The 8,576-nt window shown below is 43.1% G+C and overlaps 1 protein-coding gene across 2 annotated transcripts in view; it reads right to left on the reverse strand.

The window, feature by feature from the left end:
- Window positions 1-8,576, reverse strand: part of GOLGB1 (golgin B1) — a 315,045-nt gene that overhangs the window by 250,217 nt on the left and 56,252 nt on the right. The gene's annotated exons all lie outside the window — the stretch shown is intronic.

Below are 8,576 nucleotides of genomic sequence, written 5' to 3' on the forward strand. Positions count from 1 at the left end.
GAAAATATATATCACTTTGTCCAGTCAGGGCGAGGCCCTGAAAGTATTAGCAGAGCCATGGAGTACCAGAAAGCGGAGGTACAGGGACAACTGTTACGTTTCCTCATAAACTGTGTAATTAGAAATCAAGACCGGCCTGGGGTAAATCCGGAAGAAATGCAAACACTTGTCACCTGGGGCCGGAATATATCAGAAGGAAGACATGATAAACAGTTATGTATAGTAGCTATGTACCGAAAGATCCGCAAAGAGGTAGAACGAATACGCGAAGAAAGATTAGAGGTAGACGCCGCTGATCTAAACAGAGAGGAGGAGGAGCAAGAATCAGAGCAAGTAGACACGATAGCTTATGTAGGTAAAGGAAGACCCCATAATAATACCAGAGGTTTTAACGACCCAATACGTCCAATACGTCCAGAATATAATAGACATTTTCCAAACCCTATGCTAAATACAAAATCCCCTGAACACCTATTCCAAACCGCTGATAAATTACTCCGAGATCGAAGGGGGTACCACGTGCTCGATTCCATGGACGAACAAGAATTAGTCAGGTCAGCAGTACAATGGGCTGACAGTCCCGGCGAATACAATGATGATGTACTTACACACACGTTTCTGAATCTAGACCCATATGAACAGCGTTTAGCTAGTATATACATGATTCAACACCTCCTTATATTATATAAAAGCCAACACTCTGATCCAGGACCCTTACCTGACATATTGACAGAACTACTCACCAACATATGGAGAGGGTCAGGTACTGATTTGATTAAGGAAATACTAGAATCCCGAAACCAATATTTAAATTTTGTATGCCCAGAACACGTTCCAGTTCCCATAATGGGAAGAAAAATGTATCACATAGATAGACAGAACCCGTTACGCGAAGTGCACCCGATCAGAGGTGCCGGCGATAATTTCACACGCATGTTTGTATACACGCCTATAACTAAACTGGAATTATTAGAAATGAAGAAAGTAGTACCCAGTCATGACAAAGATCCAGCAGGTTTCCACCGTGAGATAAAATACATGTTACTCATGGGAGAGTATACCTACCCCGATATTATGAAAATATTAAAAGTCCTATTACCCGCAGGTGTTTATGAAAAACTCAAAGAAAAAGAATGGGAGGTAGGAGACCAAAAGATAGATTGGACAGCATTAGAAAACGAAGAAAAGGCCCGAGCTGCAGGAGCAGGGCTTGGGGAAAAGACTACAGCATTAGCAGGATTACTAATACAGGTACTGCCACGTTTATTAACTACGAAAAAGGAAGACTGGGGTGCAATCTCAGCCTGTAAACAAAAACCAGATGAAGACACTAGTGATTTCTATTCCCGATTTGAAAAATGTTTCAGTATAAATAGTGGTATAAAAGCTAGTAGTGAGTCATATCCACATCTGTTTGTGACAAAATTAGTTGAAAATTCTCTGCTACAAGTCAAGAATAGAGTATTGAAATTCGAAAGTACCTGGCAAGGTAATACCCCATCACAGATGCTACAGATGTTACAATATCATCACAATAGAATTAGAGAAGAACAAGAACACGAACAGAGACGTATGAAAGATACGAAAATGAAAATGCTTGTTGCACAGTCAGTTCCAGCTGATAGTCATCAAAAGGGTGATTCCATAGGTCCTGCAAAAGGGACATGCAACTATTGTAAACAACCAGGTCATTATATACACGATTGTCCAGTCCTGAAACATAATATAGCCACAGGTAGAACACATGAGAGACCACGTCCACCCAGACAGGATCAGAATCAACAACAGACGCAGCAGGCACAATCTAGGTTAGCTCCGCAACAGGCAGCTCCACAACAGATCGTAGTACCACCACAAGCGCAGCCTACTGCTTCAACTCAAGCAACAACACAACAAATGTATCAGTATGCACAAACAGATTATCCCGATTATCAGCGATACTCATGAGATAGCCTAGAGAGGGAAGTTGGCTTACCCCTTATTGAGGTTCCTGTAGACCAAGAGGGACCTTATGTACATAGCGAATTATTAGGGGAAGACAGAAAGTTTTTACTTGATACAGGGGCAAGCAGAACAACTATAAGACGTAGTGAAGTTCCAGGGGCACCCCTCTCAGGCTCACAGAATATTTCCCTTGGATTCTCGGGAAAACCTATAATTAATGACGTAACACAACCTCTTGCACTCACAGTAGGTCCATTAACACGTACAACAGATTTGTTGCTTACTAAATCATGTCCGGAAAACTTGTTAGGTATAAAAACATTGAAAGCTCTAGGAGCCATAATATGTTGTTCTCCGGAAGGAGTACGACTATTTTTACGTGACTTTAAAGGTCACTACGTGTCCAGAGACATGGATCACCGACTGCAGAATTTACCTACACATTTATGGGCACAAGGCCCCACTGATGTTGGTTGCATGAACATTACACCATATCGAGTTACATTGAAAACAGGAATAGTACTACCACGAATGCGACAATACAAGTTACCACCAGATGCTGTAGTGGCTTTACTGCAAATCATTGACGAGCTCATTGCACAAGGAGTGGTTGTCGAAACTGACTCCAATGTATGTAATTCTCCGATAATTCCGATTCTTAAAAGAACGGATCCAAAAGCTCCACCAGTATATCGATTAGTTATTGATCTGCGCGAATTAAATAAATGTATTGTGCCACAATACCCCGTGGTCCCAGATATCTCTTCATTACTCACAGCTATTGACTCAGAAGCAACGTTTTTCACTGTAATTGATCTCAAGAATGCTTTCTTTAGTGTCCCAATAGATCCGGAAAGTCAATATTTGTTCGGATTCAGTTTGAATGGACGAAGTTTTAAATTCACACGCGCACCTCAAGGATTTACAGAAAGCCCCAGCATCTATAGCCAAGCACTGAAACGAGAACTTGACAGTATCCACATGCCAGTTAACACTGCCTTGCTTCAATATGTCGATGATCTGCTGATCACCGCCCGAAGCGAACATGAATGTGAAAAAGTGTCACTGACGGTTTTAAAATTTTTGGCTGACAAGGGGCACAAGGTGTCCCCTTCTAAGCTGCAATTCTGTGTCCAGCGAGTTGTTTACCTTGGGCACTCGCTGTCCAAGGAGGGAAGGCAGCTTACATCCGACCGCATCCAGTTAATCGCTAACATGCCACCACCCAAGACACAAAAGGAGGTGCGGGCTTTTATAGTCCTCACTTCATACTGTAGGCAGTGGATCCCTCAATATGCATTTTTAGCAAAACCACTCATCCAGTTGACAACACAGGAGGCAGCCACATCGACTGTCCTCCCTTGGACTCCAGAACATACACACGCCTTTGAAAGCTTAAAGAAAGCTTTATGCCAAGCACCAGTCCTAGCAACACCATGTTACAGTAAACAGTTTACACTCTTCGTTACAGAACGCGAAGGTACTGCTTTGTCAGTACTCACTCAGGAACAAGCAGGATCACATAAACCATGTGCTTATTTCTCTAGTACATTAGATCCAGTAGCTCAGGCACTTCCAGCGTGCCTGAAATCAGTGGCAGCAACAGCTTTAGCAATCAGACAAAGCGATGCCATAGTGTTAGGACACCAACTGACAGTACAAGAACCACACGCAGTAGAGGTTCTCTTGAACCGCACACAAACACAACACTTGACTATAGCGAGACTCACCGGTTACGAATTAACACTGTTTCAGCCACATATAGAAATCAGACGTTGTAATACGTTAAATCCTGCCACACTGTTACCAGTGAGCGGAACAGATCCATTGGCACATGATTGTGTCGAAGTCATTACTATCACGACGAAACCCAGACAAGACTTGACAGACATCCCTTTGTCAGATCCGGACTTGACATTGTATGTAGATGGGTCATGTATGAGAACAAATACAGGAGAGCTAGTGGCCGCTTACGCAGTCACAACAGACACTGAAGTCATTGAAACAAATTGTATTAACACTTTGTCAGCTCAAGCAGCAGAGCTCACCGCTCTGACACAAGCCTGTATTCAAGCCAAAAATAAAAAAGTCAACATATACACAGATTCACGTTATGCCTTTGGAGTTGTCCATGACTTCGGCGTACTGTGGCGAGAGAGAGGTTATTTAACTTCTCACGGTGCCCACATTCAACACGGACCCCTCATTCAAGCCCTATTAGACGCGATTCATCTACCTACTGCAATATCGATTATGAAATGCAAAGCCCACACAAAAGTTACCGATATCATTTCTCAGGGTAATGACCTAGCTGACAGAACAGCTAAACAGACTGCTCAGAATCAGACTCACACAACTGACATGACAAAGACAATAGTTCCGACACCAACACATTGCATGACAGTTAAGGATCCCGCCCTTGATGTAATTGATATACAGACACACGCTACACCAGAAGAAATAAAGAAATGGACTGAATTAGGAGGGATCCAAACAGATCAGGGATGGATGACGAAGGAAAAATCTATATGGTTTCTTCCCGACTCAATGGTCCAAGTCATCATTAACACTATACATAGTCCAGCGCACCTAGGAGAAAAAGCTATGCTAGACAGCATTCAACACATTTGGTTCAACAAACATTTACGAGCCGCAGCTAAACAAAAAGTTCGTACCTGTATGATATGTTGTCAGTTTAATCCAGGTAAAAGCATCCCCGTAGAACAGGGTGGATTCCAAACTCCCGATCATGCTTTTGAAGTCCTCCAGATGGATTATAGCCAGATGGAACGATGTCGAGGATTCAAATATGTTCTCGTAGTTGTCTGTGCTCTTTCCCGTTGGACAGAAGCATACCCGGTTTCAGATTACACTGCCCCGACTACTGCCAAACAGTTAGTTCGAGAATTCTTCCCACGGTACGGTTTACCACGTGTTGTCTATTCAGATAACGGCCAGCCGTTCTCATCCGAACTAATGAAACACGTTTCCCTTCGATTAGGCTATCAATGGAAATTTCACTGTGTCCGACATCCCGAGGCAGCAGGTCTCGTAGAACGCCATAATCAATCTCTGAAAATTAGATTGTCCAAAATATGTAGAGAAAAAGGAGTTGATTGGATAGTAGCCTTACCAGTTGCGCTCTTTTACATGAGAATGGTAGCACATTCTCGAACAGGGCTATCCCCGTATGAGGTGATCTTCGGTAGACCACCAAATATGTGGGGGACGCCTATACCTCGTAAAATCACTGACGTTGACTGTAATATGCTGACAGATTACCTGGCTTCCTTGATGTCTGCACTACAATCTTGTCGTTCACAGGTATCCGCAGCTTTTCCCGACAATACTGAGGTGAAGCCCCATGACGTGGTTCCTGGGGATCTGGTGCTGGTCAGGAACTTTGACCGGAAGACCCAACTGGATCCTAGGTGGAAGTCACCGAAGTTAGTTTTACTCACCACAAGGACAGCCGTGAAAATCGAAGGAAGAAAAGGATGGTTGCACTCGAGTCATATCAAGAAATTTTATGGACTACCATCCAATATAGAGACTAAATCCTGTATTCCCTCACAGATAGACTCAAAGCTCCCTTTGGTTGAGCAATCGAACTCAGAACTATATAAACTAAAATTGAGGTCCAGTAAGTCAGACAATTTGATTGTTTAAGTCCTCTCCAAGGTGAATCGGTTGAATTTGTCTCTGACATGTATCCCCTGGACCGGAATAGAGAAAGAAATAATCAAATGCTGCTCAAGAAGCAAGCGTATTGTAAATCATTTCGTAGTCACTGTACAGTAACATTATTAATTTTGTTTTTTCTAAGTCTTTTGATCATCATTGTCAGCATCCTATTGCACATGTATTACCCTATTCCTAAGCATGCTTATAATATAACTGCAGAACATTCTTTTAGTGAATTACCTCCACATGAATTGTCTTATAGATTTGCGCTGCGCAATAACACTTTCATTAGTATGTTACATCATTCCCATCAAACCAGCAATGCCACAAATTGTTGGATATGTGGCCAACTCCCTCCCTATCAGAACTATAAGGGAGTTTTGCCCCTCTTTCCCTATCCGTTTACACACAATGGCTCCTGTGGAGCATGGTTTAGTTTGATTAATTCCCTGGATTCAAATTCCGCGGTTTATCAAGACAACTGGGTATGGGGCAACCTGAACTTAGTTTTGCTTAAAGTCTGCTACCCTAACAAGGAGGGACTTCCCAAAAGAACAGGAACTGATCTAGAAAATGAAGTATATGGATTAGGTAACTTTACACTTAACCTCATGATCCTGAACGTTGAATCTGAAGCTACACCAATCTTGCCCGCCATGTCAGTATTCCCAGTAAAGGGGGAATTATGTATAAAAAAGAATGGCTCCATACACATGGGCCATAGTAAATGCACCACTGTAATAAAATTCAGTGATCAAGGCAAGTCTACATTTAGAGCTTCTCGTCATTCCTACTTTATATGTGGCCAGACCGCATATATACGTCTACCTTTAGATTGGGATGGTACCTGTTACATAGCATTCCTTCTACCACCTGTTTTCTTAGCTCCTCCTGATTATCATAGAAATACCCATTTAGTACACAATAGACAGCAGAGAGATCTCCCAATTGTCGATTACACTGAAACAGCATGGGAGAAATACATAGATTTCAATAAAGGTTTCTTTCCCTATATAGGTACAGTCACTAATAGTAAGCTGATACGTAGATTAACCAGAACCCTTGAAGCCGTAGTGAACGAAACTATTTCCGCCTTAGGCAATTTAACAGAAGAGCAGTCTGCTATGAGGATTGTTGTGCTTCAAAACCGTCTTGTCCTTGACGTCATCCTGGCCGATAGGGGCGGAGCTTGTAAGGTCATCGGATCGAGTTGCTGCATTTTCATCCCAGAAAATTCGCCGTCAGTATATAAAGCCATAACTCGCCTTCATAAGATTGTAAGCCAGATACATCAGAATCCAGGCACCTGGACTTGGTCCGGTTGGTTCTGGAGCGTGTTGTCAGCCTGGGGATGGAGAATCCTATCCTTCCTAGGTATTGGCTTTCTCATACTATTCAGTTGCTGCTTATGTCTACAATGTGGGCCAGCGATTTGTGGTCTGTGTGCCACCTCGTGTATCCCACATCCAAGTATTCGTTCGAGATCCCGGAAGAAGAAAGAAGAACAAATGATACTATATGAACAGATCGATGGATTGATGAAGATCGATATCTCCTAAGGGTCCGAAGGGGACAAGGAGGGAATTAGGAAATATGAATTTTGTGATCAGTTATGTCCCCTATCGTAGACCCCAACGGCTCCATGTGCATGCTATAAGTACATGTATGTTCCCTCCTGCTCCAGTTTTGAAGACGCAAATATATGTGTGTCCACCGTCAACATGTCCTCTTTCAGATCCGCCATGAATGGGTCAGATATTCCATTCCTAAGTATGAAAGGCCACCGACTTTATATGGTTCACTTTCCACATTTTACAGGTTCAGGCGAGTAGGCCCGAATTCTGTCATCAAGCCTTTTCCTGCCTTCTGCCTCTGAAAGCTCCAGTCTGAGCCCGCATCTGTGACCATGAACTTTGTCTTACTCCCTGCGCGGCTAACGGTGCCTGATCCAGCCTGTCGCATGCCAAAAACTGTATTTCACCTTCGAGATTATCTCCTTCGCTCTTCATCCGATGTATTCCTGTCTAGTAGTTTAGGTAAACATCCTTCCAGCTCCCGTGCAAAGGGCCAGGCCTCGCTGCCCTCATGCAAATAACTCATAGCCCCGTTACCATGGAATATTCCTACCCCCTCGCATCTAGTGTAGACACTTAGACGCTTGTACACGCACTAACAGTCAGTATAGTCAGTATAGAATAAAATTCTATCCTAAGAGACCTTTCCTTTTGGATAACACAGTTCTTTAAACATAGGATATTAGATATGATTTGGAATTAGGTTGACATAACCCCAGACTTCTGTCTCCACATGTAGAGCTAAATGTCAAGTCCCCTTCACCCTCTAGTTGCACGTCAATCACACGTCATGCGGCTGCGTGCGCATCCTTGCCAAGCATTTCTGCTGACATTACAGGATTCTTTTATGGATCCACCCACTTGTAATATCATGTTTAGTGACGTTTATTAAATTACGCCCTTTATTAGCTACGTATGCACCTTTTATCAGCTGTTACGCCTCTTGCATCTGCTTTACTGTAATGTATTTTCTATAAAACTGCCTATCTGTCAATAATATATGCTCCCTTCCTTCCTGAACTTTCGTGGTGATGGAACAGAAGGCCCACAATTCGAATTGTCTTCCTTTGGATAGGAATAAAGCCTTTTAAAACCTCTAATACCACAGATTCTGCCTCTTATATTTACTGAGTTATTCTTGATAGATTTTACCGCATAAAAAATAGTACCGGTAACGAAATATTTACCACACCTCCGTGAGGTCCAGAGATTCCGAAACAGGGGAAGGCAGAACCCGGCCCTGCCCGCCGGGGCCCCCAGGGGACTGGGTATGCACCTGCCTCTCAGCCTCTTCTCGATGGTCCTTTTTCTCAGAGTTTGCACAGTCAGACGTCCGTGAGGTCCGGCGATTCTGAGACGGGGAAGGCAGCACCC

This window comes from Triturus cristatus, chromosome 4_1 (genome assembly GCF_964204655.1).
Source record: "Triturus cristatus chromosome 4_1, aTriCri1.1, whole genome shotgun sequence".
NCBI classification, from domain to species: domain Eukaryota; kingdom Metazoa; phylum Chordata; class Amphibia; order Caudata; family Salamandridae; genus Triturus; species Triturus cristatus.